The 13,202-nt window shown below is 42.5% G+C and overlaps 1 protein-coding gene across 1 annotated transcript in view; it reads right to left on the bottom strand.

Annotated features, from left to right (window-relative positions):
• Positions 1 to 4,623: 4,623 nt before the first annotated feature.
• LOC109564039 (UL16-binding protein 1-like) overlaps positions 4,624 to 13,202 on the bottom strand; it is a 267,031-nt gene continuing 258,452 nt past the window's right edge. The window contains exon 3 of the transcript XR_011568528.1: positions 4,624 to 5,106. The gene's annotated coding sequence lies outside the window, so the exon portion shown is untranslated. The remainder of the gene's footprint in view (positions 5,107 to 13,202) is intronic.

Genomic DNA, 13,202 nt, shown 5'->3' with positions numbered 1-13,202 from the left:
GATCCCTTCCAAGGATTGGAGTGGGGCATTTTGGGAGTATGAGGAAAGAATGAGAGAAAGGGGTATTTTGAAGTGTGCAAGGCAGAGGCTTGGTAATCTGTGGTGTAGGCACTAAACCGTCAACCCCACGACAGAGATCTGAAAGACTAGTTTTTCTGGAATAAGCAGGTGTGGCAGAACAGGTGGCCCCTGTGTTGATAAGAAAAGAGATGGGCTTCCCTGCCACTGTGAGATACCCTGGACTCCGTAAAGGTGATGAGAGTTGGGGCCTGGGGCTCTGGGCACCTTCAGTCTTCATCAGCCGGTCCAAGGAGCCTGGGCAGAGCTGGGTCTGAGGACTCCTGCTCGGGACTGGGAGGAGATGTCCGGATCCCTAGAGAGGATTAGGGCAGTCCACCTTCCAATGTCCCTTTATGCCACAATTAGAACATGGACCCGGAGGGGACCTGGGCTTTGGGCATGAGCGGGCCCAGTGCCCTTCTTTACTGCACTTGTAACAGGGCCTAGATGATTTCTTTTCTCTGTCAGAGGATTAAGGTTTGGAGCTGTGTAGAGCAGAGGTTCAGAGATGATATTTAGCCTAATCTCTTTGAGCGTTTACTAGTTTTGCCTGTTCTTCCCATTTATTGAAAAATTTTAAAGCCAAATTTAAAAGATCTCGTTGAGAGGTTTGCGGGCCTTCCTCTCTGCCTTTTTTTAGCTTTTTTTGAATGTCTGGGGACGATTGGGAATCAAATGGGTATTCAGGACAATAGTACCTTCTTTTGAAGTTGGATCTAATTTTGTATATTTTTGTGGGGACAGAATTCTAGCTAGGTTAACAGAACAATGCCTTCTGTTAACCTAGCTAGAATTTGTGCTGCATTTTCATCTGGTCTTTGAGTTATTTCTCTGAGTGTATCAAAGTTAACAGCCTTATGTCCTGCTTTTTGGAGGGCTGTAGTAAGGCAAGTCACCATGTGATTATGGGCTGTTTACCCCAGATGCCCTGCCTGGTAGGCCCAGTCAGGGTTGTCCCTGGGAATGGCAGCTAGGTCTACAGGTTTAGTACCATCAGTTTGATGTATTTCATGGGCATGAGCCTGAGAAGCTTGACAGACTTGTTCTTCCTCTTCTAGGAGGAGGGTAGAAGACAGTCTAGTGTAAATATCATGCCAGGTCAAGTCATAAGACTGGGTGAAGTATTTAAATTATTTTAAATAAAAGTGTCCCTTGAGAGTCCCTTGGACAGCAAGGAGATCTAACCGGTCCATCCTAAAGGAAATCAATCCTGAACATTCATTGGAAGGACTGACACTGAAGCTGAAACTCCAATACTTTGGCCACCTGAAGAGAAGAACTAACTCATTGGAAAAGACCCTGATGCTGGGAAAGATTGAAGGCAGGAGGAGAAGGGGATGCCAGAGGATGAGATGGTTGGATAGCATCACCGACTCAATGGACATGCATCTGAATAAGCTCCGAGAGTTGGTGATGGACAGGGAAGCCCCGCATGCTACAGTCCATGGGGACTCAAAGAGTCAGATATGACTGAGCGACTAAACTGAACTGAAACAAGTGTCAGGGTCAGAGGAAAAAGAGCCAAGACATTTCTTGATTTGAGATAAATCGGAGAGGGAGAATGAGATGTGTACCCGAACAATGCCTTCTGTACCAGCCACCTCTACTAAGGGAAGGAGGGGAGCAGGAGGGATTCAGGGTCCTGTTTCTTTAAGGCCCTTTGCAGCCAGGTGTGAGGAGGGGATTTAGGGAGGTCAGGATGGGACTTGAGACTCTGGTAGCAGGGATGGATCAAAGCCCCAGAGCCCCTTCCAAACAGGCCTGGAGGGAGGGTGAGAAGTGGTGGCAGCCTGCACCTGAGAGCAAGAGGAGAGGGGGAACCTAAGGTGGAGGTTGGGGAACCGGGTCTGCTACGGTGGGATTAGAGGCGATTGGAGGTGCACTGTGGTCAGAAGGGTCAAAAGAAGAGGAGGAAAAATCCAAAAAGGGATCAGGAGATGTAGTATTGGGGGGAAGTGGCCCAGGATAGGCTAAAAGTATTTGAGAAGTAGAACAGGAGAGGGCCTGGGTGGAAAGCAAAGAAAGCCTGAACGTAAGGGATCTCTGACTACTTGCCATTGCGGCAGCCAAAGTTACAGAGGTCCCGTAAAGAACTGGAATGGAGAGTTCTGTTTTCTGGCCATTGGAACCTAATATCCAGTTGAGACTGTGGCCAGACAGCGTTAGAGTGATAAGGGAGCCGTGTTGGCCTTATCTCTCCTGGAAAACCCAAGATTTTTAGGTTTTGGAGAAGGCAGCCTAAAGGGGTAGATTTTGTAGGTTGGGACTGAGAATTTCCCATTATAGACGAATACGGAGGGAGGGCAAACTAGGGCGAGAGAAAAACGAGGAGAAAGGTCTCAGAGAAAAGGCATACCCACTCTCATGGGCTTCTCAGACAGCCTGACAGCAGCAGGATCTACCTTGAAATCAGTTCAGTTCAGTCACTTAGTCGTATCCGACTCTTTGTGACCCCATGGACTGCAGCACGCCAGGCTTCCCTGTCCATCACCAACTCCCAGAGTTTATTCAAACTCATGTCCATCGAATCCGTGATGCCATCCAACCACCTCCTCCTCTGTCATCCCCTTCTCCTCCTGCCTTTAATCTTTCCCAGCATCAGGGTATTTTCAAATAAGTCAGTTCTTCACATCAGATGGCCAAATGATTGGAGTTTCAGCTTCAGCATCAGTTCTTCCAATGAATATTCAGGATTGATTTCCTTTAGGATGGACCAGTTAGATCTCCTTGCTGTCCAAGGGACTCTCAAGAGTCTTCTCCAACACCACACGACAGTTCAAAAGCACCAATTGTTCGGTGCTCAGCTATTTTATTTTTTTGAAGTGGGCATCCCCTATTTCAAAGTGAGACCAGAGCCCAAGGGCTGAGGGGATCCTTTGCCTAGCTCTAGGGCTTCAAAAACCAGACCAGAGAAAGAGGATCCCAGAGAGCAGGAATTCACTCACCCCTGCAGCTGATGAAATTAGAGCCTGCGTGTGGATGTCAATCCAGGAAGGCAAGTGGAGAGTCCCATCCTGGGGACTCCCTTCGGTTTCTTAGCAAGGTCCAAGGGAGGGAACTACCAGAGGTGGGCTCAGGAGAGGAGCCCACCTGGCCGCAGTGGGTCTTCCCTCCCATGTGTCAGTACCAGAAACGTAAGGCAAGCGCGATGAAAAAGAGAGTGAGCCAGGCATTCAAGCAGAGAAAGATTTATTGTAGGAAGAAAGAAAGAAAGTGACTGGCTATAGAGAGAAACCAGTGCTCTCTTTTTACAGCCAACCCTTCTTATACCCTGTCGATGGGAAATTGTGCCGTGGAGGAAGGGGGCCTCAGTTTATCTTTAGCCTGCAACTGGGGTCTTATGGTCACTTAGTCGAAGGGGTCTCACAGTCGGGTGGTCATGTAGTCTTGAGAAACTGGCACCAGCAGGGAAAACAGGATATCGCCTTAAGGAAGGTACAGTCTGCCCCCAGGGCAATGTGGCCACTGTGACTTCATCCCTTGTTTGTCAGGGCACCATAATGGGCCATACTTTAACAATATGCTATAAGCCCCTTGCGAACTGTAGCATGTGCAATGTTCTTCTAAGTTGGATCCCATCGCAGAGGCCTATACATACATGTTCACACTTACTATGGGGGGGCCTCCCTTTTTGACCTCCAAGAAGCCCTCCTGAACATGTGCACACAGGGAAGTCTTCCTTAACCTCAGGAGTGGGCACCTTATCTCTGCTTCAGCAGAGCTCGACTTTTGCCATTAACTTTGTCCTTGGAGTGAGAACAAAGCTTGAATTTTATTCCACCTGACAAATACCAGGTGTCCAGCCCAGAGGCCCACTGTTGCCTACCTCACCAGAACCCGGGTCAGTACCACTTCTGGGGACACACCCCTAACAGAAGCACAGGACCTGGAAAGGCAGGAGGGGCTGCAGCTTCAGGCCTGGCCTCCCATCCCTGTGGCCTTAGGTGAAGCTGAGGCTCCTGCCACTGCCTTGTCTGTGGAGCACGGCTGCACAATGCCTTTTCTCTCTCCTGGAATTGGTCATCGTTCTGCAGAGCTGGGTCCCCTCAGCCAAGGAGGAGGGAACTCTGCCTTGGTGGAGGAATAAGATGAGTCTTTCTCATCCTTCCCTCAATCTTCTGAGCCAGGTGCTTGGGGCTTTGCCTGTTTCTTTCTTCAGATGTGTGTGTGTCTGTCTGTCTAATTTCCAGGTGTGTTTAGAGGGGCCTGTAGATTAGCCAGGAGGTACCAGGGAAGTTGTCCCCTCCCAGTGTTTGAGAGAGAGCCTGGCGCTCTGTCAACAGAAATAACCAAAAAACAATTTATAATAAGAATAGAAAAGAGTTCTACTGGAGCCAAACAAACAGCTAGCCCAGTAGCCAGCTTTCAGATTACTCTGAGAACGTGCTCCAGAGAAGTAGGGTTTTTTGCACAGTCTTATATCTTGTCAGAACAAAGAACATTGAAGAAGTGAGGCTTATATTTCTCCAATGATTCAAAAAAGAACAGACCAGCATGTACACATCCAGTCAGTACAGCCTTGGCCCCTGGGAAGGGCGTCTTACCATCAGAGAAGGACCAGCATTGGAATCCCAGGAGGAAGGGCATTTAATTCTTCATTTTTAGCATGGACATTCTTTACTTCTGGTCAGGGTGTCCTTTTCCCTAGTAATTAAAGCAGACGTACAAAGTATGTTTGATAGGCCACAACCAGGCTATCTTAACTAACATAAAATTCAAGTGAACTCATGTATAAGCCAGAATGGCTTCCCTATATCCCAATATGTGAAAATCTCTTTCATCACTACTCTGGAATCTTGCCTCTTAGACCCCAAGGTAGATCCCTCCTCGCACTGCGCCTCTGTCTGGATCTTCTGGAAAGCAGACCCTTGGTTTATAACTCCTCCCTCTAGTCTTCCTCTTCACTCTGCCTCTTGCTGTGTCCTACCTTCTTCCCCAGGAGGCCTCTGGCCACCCTGTGCCCTGTGTTCACTTACCATGTTTTCCAGGATGTTCCGCCTCTTCACTATCCGCTGAACGTCCTGTGTGTCCAGACAGACTGTGAGCCTTTGGAGGATATGTGTGTTAGTAGCTCAGGCATGTCTGATTCTTTGCAACCCCACTGACTATAGCCCACCAGGGATTTTCCAGGTAAGAATACTGGCATGGGTTGCCATTTCCTTCTCCAGGGGATCTTCCCAACACAGGGATCCAACTCGTGCCTCCTACATTGCAGGCAGATTCCTTATTGCTGAGCCACCTGGGAAGCCCTGGTGGAGGACAGACTCTGTCTTGTACTGTCATAATTTGTCCCATACCCTGCCTCACGCTCTGCGTATAGTAGCTGCTCCCCCAACGTCTGACCATGGGAATGCACCTGGCAACAGAGAACATGCTCTCAGTGATCTGCAGAACTTGCCATTTTTTCTGAACCTCAGAGAGTCAGAGGAGTTAGGGCTGAGGATTTGGGGGCTGAGACCGCTGGGACCCAGAATGGAGGCCCCTCCCACTGGTGGCCCAGCCCTTCAGAGGTTTCCTTGTGGTCTCAGGGTCACTGGGGACATAAAGCATCCTTTTGTCCCCACCCAGCGCTCACCTGAGTGTTCCTCTCTCAGCTGCTCACTCTCTGGACTACCTTTTCACTCTCTGTACTCGTTCCAAACCTGGACAGCCCTGCTTAACTTACGTGTTCCCCCTTCTCTTACTTTTCTCCTGATATTCAATAAATAAGATGCATTCAGTTCATAAATCCAGATGGTAGTCCAGGTTTGAGAAGAAGATTTCAAGATGGGGTTAACCTACAGGGATTTCATTGAAGAAAACCCCTGTGAGAGAGAAGGAGGAAGTCTGAGGAGGCTGGAGAACCATTCAGATGGACGCAGTTCTGACCCAAAGTGAAGGAGAGAGGGGCGGGAGGCAGGGTGGTGGCATCCCACACTGCCGTGTCAGCTGGGGAAAGTTCCATAAGGCTCTCGAGGAATCCATGTCCCCCAGGAAGGGGCCTGCCTCAGCCCCCAAGACTATCAGGCTTACTTCTTGGCTGGGAGCAGACATGGGGAGAATGACCTTGACACAAACACAGTGATGGACTTCAGAGCTCAGCTTGGGGCTTGCAGTCAAGGAAGCACACTGTAGTTCAAGACCTAAGGTACCCCTTCTGAAACCCAACAAGCAAAAGCCAGACAAAGCACTCAGCTGGAGAAAGAATGAGTTTTTTGTAAACACAGGGGTGTTTCCCTGCTGGCTCAGTGGTAAAAAATCTGCCTGTCAATGCAGCAGACTGGGGTTCGTTGCCTGATCCAGGAAGGTTCCAATGCTGCAGAGCAACTAAGCCTTTGTGCCATGACTATTGCTCTAGAGCCCGGGAACCACAACTCCTGAGACCATGTGGTTCAGCTACTGACGCCCTCGCACCCTAGAGCGGTGCGCCACAGCAAGAGAAGCCACTGCAAGGAGAAGTCTGCGCACCACAACTGGAGAGGAGCCCCGGCTCTCCATAACTAGAGGAAAGCTGTCCGTAACTAGAGAAAAGCCTTCACAGCAACAAAGACCCAGCACAGCCACGACTACATAGATAGATACATAAAATTATTTTCTAAAATATTCGTATTGTAGGGGAGGAAAAATAATTTCTCCTTCACCCCTCTGAGTTCTAGGCTCTAATAAAAGACAGATTAACAAGAGAAAAAGAAACAAAAGTTTCAGTTCAGTTCAGTGGCTTGTGTCTGACTCTTTGCAACCCCATGGACTGCAGCACACCAGGCTTCCCTGTCTATCACCAACTCCCAGAGTTTATTCAAACTCATGTCCATCGAGTCAGCGATGCCACCCAACCACCTCATCCTCTGTTGTCCCCTTCTCCTGCCTTCAATCTTTCCCAGCATCAGGGTCTTTTCCAATGAGTCAGTTCTTTGCATCAGGTGGCTAAGTTTATTAACATGTATACCTCATGTATATATGGGAGATACCCAGGGAAAAATGAGTATCTCTTTAGAATTCAGACTTAAATACTACCTTTAATTGTACAGCACAGGAATACAGTCAATATTTTATAACTGTAAGCAGAGAATAACATTTTAACATTGTGAATCACTGTGCTGTATACCTGAAACTTATATAATAGATATCTCAATACAATACAAAAAATTTTAATAAATAATAAGAAGCAGTTTATATACACACACAAAATATCACATTAATAAGGAAATGAGTGAGGAAAGGGATGTAGGCTTAGAGGAAATAAAAGATGTTTAAGAAAGTGAGAAATGGAATATCTTCTGCCATACCAGCAAATGAGGATGCTATAGTCACCAGTGATTGCAGCCTTCCTACGAGAGCTGGTGAGCCCTAAGGGCACTCAGGAAGGAGAACACCTATGATCTAGTGGCCATCAGGCTGCAGCCATTATTTAAGGGGCTAGAGAAATTCACATTGCGATATCTGACCAACAGTTATTTGGGGCAAGAGTTAGGCCAAGGGGCCTGACCATCTTGGCTCAACCCCACTGTGGGGATCCCAGAACTTTTTATATAAAACTAGATAAAATGGACAGGGAACGAAAGGAAAAAAAAAAAAAAAACTTCCAATGCGCTTCCCCTGTGGCTCAGTGGTAAAGAATCCGCCCGTAATGCAGGTGACAAGGTTTGAACGCTGGGTCAGGATGATCCTCTAGAGAAGGAAATGGCAACCACCCCAGTATTCTTGCCTGCGAAATCCATGGACAGAGGAGCCTGGTGGGCTACAGTCCACGGAGTCACAAAAAGTCGGATGCGACTGAGCTACTGAACAACAATGATGATAGAAATTGAAGTTAAAAGGTATATAAGTTAATGGAATTTAGATAAAAGTATATAAAATTGGTATATTTAAATGGATTTATAGAAAATGTTTAAATCTCTTGTTTAATTATACAATGGGATAGACATGTTTCACTGGAGAATAGTTCTACTGCATGGTATTATAAGAGATATAGATTGCCACCCAGGAGATAATAACTAAACATACTAACCAATAATGTTACCTGAGCCATACAAGTAAGAAAAAAAAAAAAAAAAAACTGGGAACTAAAATACAAGGACTAATAAAAATAGTGATTTTGCTTTGGGTTTAATTTGTAAACTCCAAAGTATCTCTGCTAAATACTTTATATATAAACCTTCAAAGGCATGGTAAATTAAACTCTAAAGTTCTAAAACAGACAATTAGTAAAAGAAATTTCAGTTTTGTTAAAGATCTAATCTCACTGGCATGAAATGGTACCTCATTGTGGTTTTGATTTGCATTTCTCTGATAATGAGTGATGTTGAGCATCAGCAGATGAATGGATAAGAAAGCTGTGGTACATACACACAATGGAGTATTACTCAGCCATTAAAAAGAATACATTTGAATCAGTTCTAATGAGGTGGATGAAACTGGAGCTGATTATACAGAGTGAAGTAAGCCAGAAAGAAAAACACCAATACAGTATACTAACACATATATATGGAATTTAGAAAGATGGTAACCCTGTATGATTTGGGAGAATGGCATTGAAACATGTATAATATCATATAAGAAATGAATCGCCAGTCCAGGTTCAATGCAGGATACAGGAAGCTTGGGGTTGGTGCACTGGGATGACCTAGAGGGATGGTATGGGGAGGGAGGTAGAAGGGGGGTTCAGGATTGGGAACACGTGTACACCCGTGGTGGATTCATGTTGATGTATGGCAAAACCAATACAATATTGTAAAGTAAAAATAAAATAAAATAAAAAAATAAAGATCGTATCACTGATTTTAATATCTTTAGGTGACAGAACTGTTCTTTAGAAAACTATAAAAGCAACTGGCTTTCTCTTAGAAATCTCTTACAAACCAAAATGTAAATACAAGCCACAAGGACTGAGACTGAGCCTAATCAGCTCCATCAGACAAGACCTGAAACCAAGGGGAAAAAGTGGCAGCTTTAAAATTAAAGGCCCTGGGAATGTTCTGTTAACCAAACCTTACAGATAGCAAAGCCTTAGTCATCTGAGCAAACAATGTTAATGTATTTCAGCTGTTCTTTGTAAACTAATAACTTTATATTGTAATACCCGATTCATGGTTAAGCTTTTAAGTGAAGCTATGAGATCTATGGTTTTGCCTATATATTTCTGTGTACACATTATACATGAGACATCTCTACTTCTAAAAAGTTTTATCAACATTAAATTTATAAATAACTATTTAATTTTAATAAAAAGCACTTTCATTTAAAGACAGTGGCTAAAGTAACTTTCAGGTTCATGTGAACTGGCAAATATTCAATATTAAGTTGATATCTGGTATTAATGTTTGTTTGTTTATCTAACTGATATAGATATGTCAAGAGTCATCAAAATTATGTAACTCCTTATTGTACCTAGATTTAATACGTAAGACCTTACTAGATCTGTTATAAGAAAAATAACTTGATATTATGAAATCTGAAAGTAAATGTAAATGAGATAAAAACATTGGGATAAACTCTTTAAAATAATTATATTTTAGAAATGTCTACCTAAAATAATCTTTCTAGATGTTTGATAACTGAGTTTGAGCAAGCTCCAGGAGTTGGTGATGGACAGGAAAGCCTCGCATGCTGCAGTCCAGGGGGTCGCAAAGAGTCGGACATGACTGAGCAACTGAAATGACTGACTGACTAAAAGTCCTAGAACTGTGTTAATTTAAGTGATAAAAGTTTATTAAATAAAATATACTGAAACATCAATTACTAAATAAAAAACTAAAGGTATTTAGAAATATCCAAAAATGTTGCTATCACATCGAGATGTTCTCTATAAGAGAACAAAAGTTTTAAAATCTTATCACTAGTGTTTATGATAACCAGTCTATAAAATGCTAGTGTAAAAGACAGTTCATTGTTTAATTCTTAGCTTTTACTAAAAACTAAGGTTTTAAGTGTTGAGGATTCTAATTTAAACATGTCAGTAAAGCTATAAGGAATAATACAGTAACATTTCAGTATATAGTAAGAAGTAAAATAAATGTTTTCAGTTAAAAAAGATATGAGAAATGAGATTACATTTTATGGAGGAAAAAAATTCGCTGGTTGATCATATTTAGATGGAAAAATGAGAGACAGGATGAATACAGAAAGTGATGAGAGATTATGCAAAGGAAGCCTGAGGAAGAAAAAAATTTTATTCATAGTTAGGATGAACAACGCTTAAGTGCTAAGTGAAGTCGCTCAGTCGTGTCCTACTCTTTGCGACCCCATGGACTGTAGCCTACCAGGCTTTTCCGTCTATGGGATTTTCCAGGCAAGAATATTGGAGTGGGTTGCCATTTCCTTCTCCAGGAGATCTTTCCAACCCAGGGACTGAACCCAGGTCTCCCGCACTGTAGGCAGATGCTTTGCCATCTGAGCCTTGAAGCTAACTAAACAGATTTTGTTAAGTAAGCTAATGCAAGACTGGAATTTGATTTCTCTTTCTGTTATAAGTGCTCCTGTTTGAAAAAAAATTGCATGAGTTTCTGTGCCCTTAGGTGAGCCATATTTATTTTAACTGTTTTTGTGATTTTGGTGAAGTGAATAAGTACTGTTTTAGTGACCTATGATCCTGTTGTGTTTTAAAACTTTTTTTTTTAATATTTCTAACAAAATTCCCAAATAGTAAAATCTAACTAAGGCTCCTTTAGCCTCCAGCTGACTCAGGGATGCTTCAAAAAAACATCTCTGAGACATCTCAGAGAGAAATACTAAATTAAGTTTATTTTTAATTCAAAAACATTGTCAAGTTATTGAAGGTAAACTTTAGGTTGTAATGTATAGATAAATGTAATTAATATAGATATTCCAAAATTTATCCCTAACATCTGATATGTCCTGATATAATGTTATCAGTCATAATTCTAGTTATTATCCTAAAAGGTTATATGTTACAGAAATATCCAAGTTTCCTGCTAATTATATTGTATTCAAAGTTTTAACTATACTATTTTAAATTTGTCCTTCATAGAGTATTATAATTTTATATTGCTTGTACAAAATAAAGATTTTCAAAAAGACTCATAAAAAGAACCTGTTTAAACAAATGTAAGTTTTTGATAGACTTTAGTAATGCCACTAAATTGGATAATAAATGACACACTCTAATAGAAAACGTGACTAATTCCTGCAGATCAATAGGAATTAAGTACATGAGACTAAATAGATAAATATAATTTATAACTTTGATTTTAGAAAACATACTAACTTGAATCTGTCTTCCAGTAAACCTTTTTCTCTGATACTGTCACAAGTTGATATAGCAAGCCTTTGTAAACAAAGATGAAACATTTAACTTTTTCTCTCTACCTGATACTGGCAAAATTTGGATTCTCCAGCTGGTTCTCCTATGGATTTGATGGTTTATTATAACTAGTGATACTAATCTTTGTTTTAATTTATTTTTTGTTTCCAAATTGTTTATGCCTGTTTCTCTACTACACTATGACTCTGTCAATGTTTCTATTAATAGCTACATTACTTATATTCTATTTTATAAGATTGTTGTCTCAGAGTGCCAGGCTTCCAACAAATGTAACTGTGACTTAAAACAATTAATCAAATATTTAGTTCTGTATGTGATCAATAATTATAATAGTGTGACTCTAGGTATGGGAAAAGAAAAGAAGGGAACTATCTCCTGGATCACAATAGGTTAAAAGACAGAGGACCCAGAAAATCTTTCATTGTCTATCAATGGGTCTAATCCAGAAACTAACACCTAGAGCGATATATCAATGAAAACCTTCACCTGACCTGGGATGAGCCTCCCAGCACCGTGGGACCAAAATTGGTCATGAAGTGTCTCCCAAATATCGGTCGAATTTCTGACCAAGGGAAAGGACTGGAAAATGGAATATTTCCTGTTATGTCAGTAAACAAGGATGTCGCAGTCATCAGTGATTCCAGCCCTCCAGAGTACTCAGGAGGGAAAAGAACACCTGTGTGATATGGCAGTAATCAGGCTGCAGCCACTTACTACTGGGAGCCCTGAGGAACTCAGAAGGAGAAAACACAGACATTGGCCTCGGAGAGCTGAGATGCATATGAAAGGAATGAATTCAGTGAGCCCAAACTCTTGCATCTTCCCATATATAGGAAAGCACTAAATTCCCTAACTTGACATATCTGGTTTTCTTTAATTCACAAAAATACTTTTGATGTTCAGACTACCTGCCCTTTGTTGCAAACTTCTGCATCACCTGAGTCCTCCCTGCTGCCTTCTTGGAAGAGTTCTATCAAGGCTACTTGAGATGCTACCTCCGGGATTTATGTCTTAAAAATTTCCACCAAATAAAACACAGCTCTCAACTTTTAGGTTGTGACTATTTTATAAGTCGACAATGGTCAATTGATTTTCAAGTCAAGGGCAAAGAAGAGTGTTTTCAGCAAAAGGTGCTGGGGCAACTGGAGAGTCACATGCAAAAGAATGAGGTGGACCCGCCCCCTTACACCATATACAAAATTAACTCAGATTGGATCATAGACATACATTGAAGAGCTAAAACTATGAAAGTCTTAGAAGAAAAGATGAGTGAATCTTTGCCTTTGCATTTGACAAAACTCTTCTTAAATACAATACTAGCCACAAATGACAACAGAAAAAAAAAAAGACTTTTTCAAATTTTTTTTTAAAAATTGCTTTTTAAAGGATACCATGAAGAAAGTGAAAAAATGAGAGAAGATATTTGCAAGTCATGTGTCTGGTAGGGCTTCCAGGTGGCTCATTGGTAAAGAATCCGCCTGCCAACGCAGGAGACACAAGTTCGATCCCGGATCAGGAAGATTCCCTGGAGGAGGACACAGCAACTCACTCCAGTCTTCTTGCCTGGCAAACCCCATGGACAGGGGAGCCTGACGGTCTACAGTCCATAGGGTCGCAAAGAGTCAAACACAACCGAGCGAATGAACACAAGAACGAGCACACATATGTCTGGTAAGTGACTGACATCTAGAATAGATAAAGAGCTCACACTCCATAATGGGTGTGTTCTCTGGACAAGCTCCCAGGGAGGACCCATGGCAGATGATCTAAAAAGTGCTTATGAACCACACCGGATGAAATGGCACTCGGTCACATCTTACATCATTCTAGTCTCAAAATAACTTTACCATGAAAAACTAACTTTTTTGTTTTTGTTATAAAC

The sequence above is a fragment of the Bos indicus genome, chromosome 9 (genome assembly GCF_029378745.1).
Source record: "Bos indicus isolate NIAB-ARS_2022 breed Sahiwal x Tharparkar chromosome 9, NIAB-ARS_B.indTharparkar_mat_pri_1.0, whole genome shotgun sequence".
NCBI classification, from domain to species: Eukaryota; Metazoa; Chordata; class Mammalia; order Artiodactyla; family Bovidae; genus Bos; species Bos indicus.
Note: the sequence above shows the minus strand (reverse complement) of the source record. Positions and strands in the feature narration are given on the sequence as shown.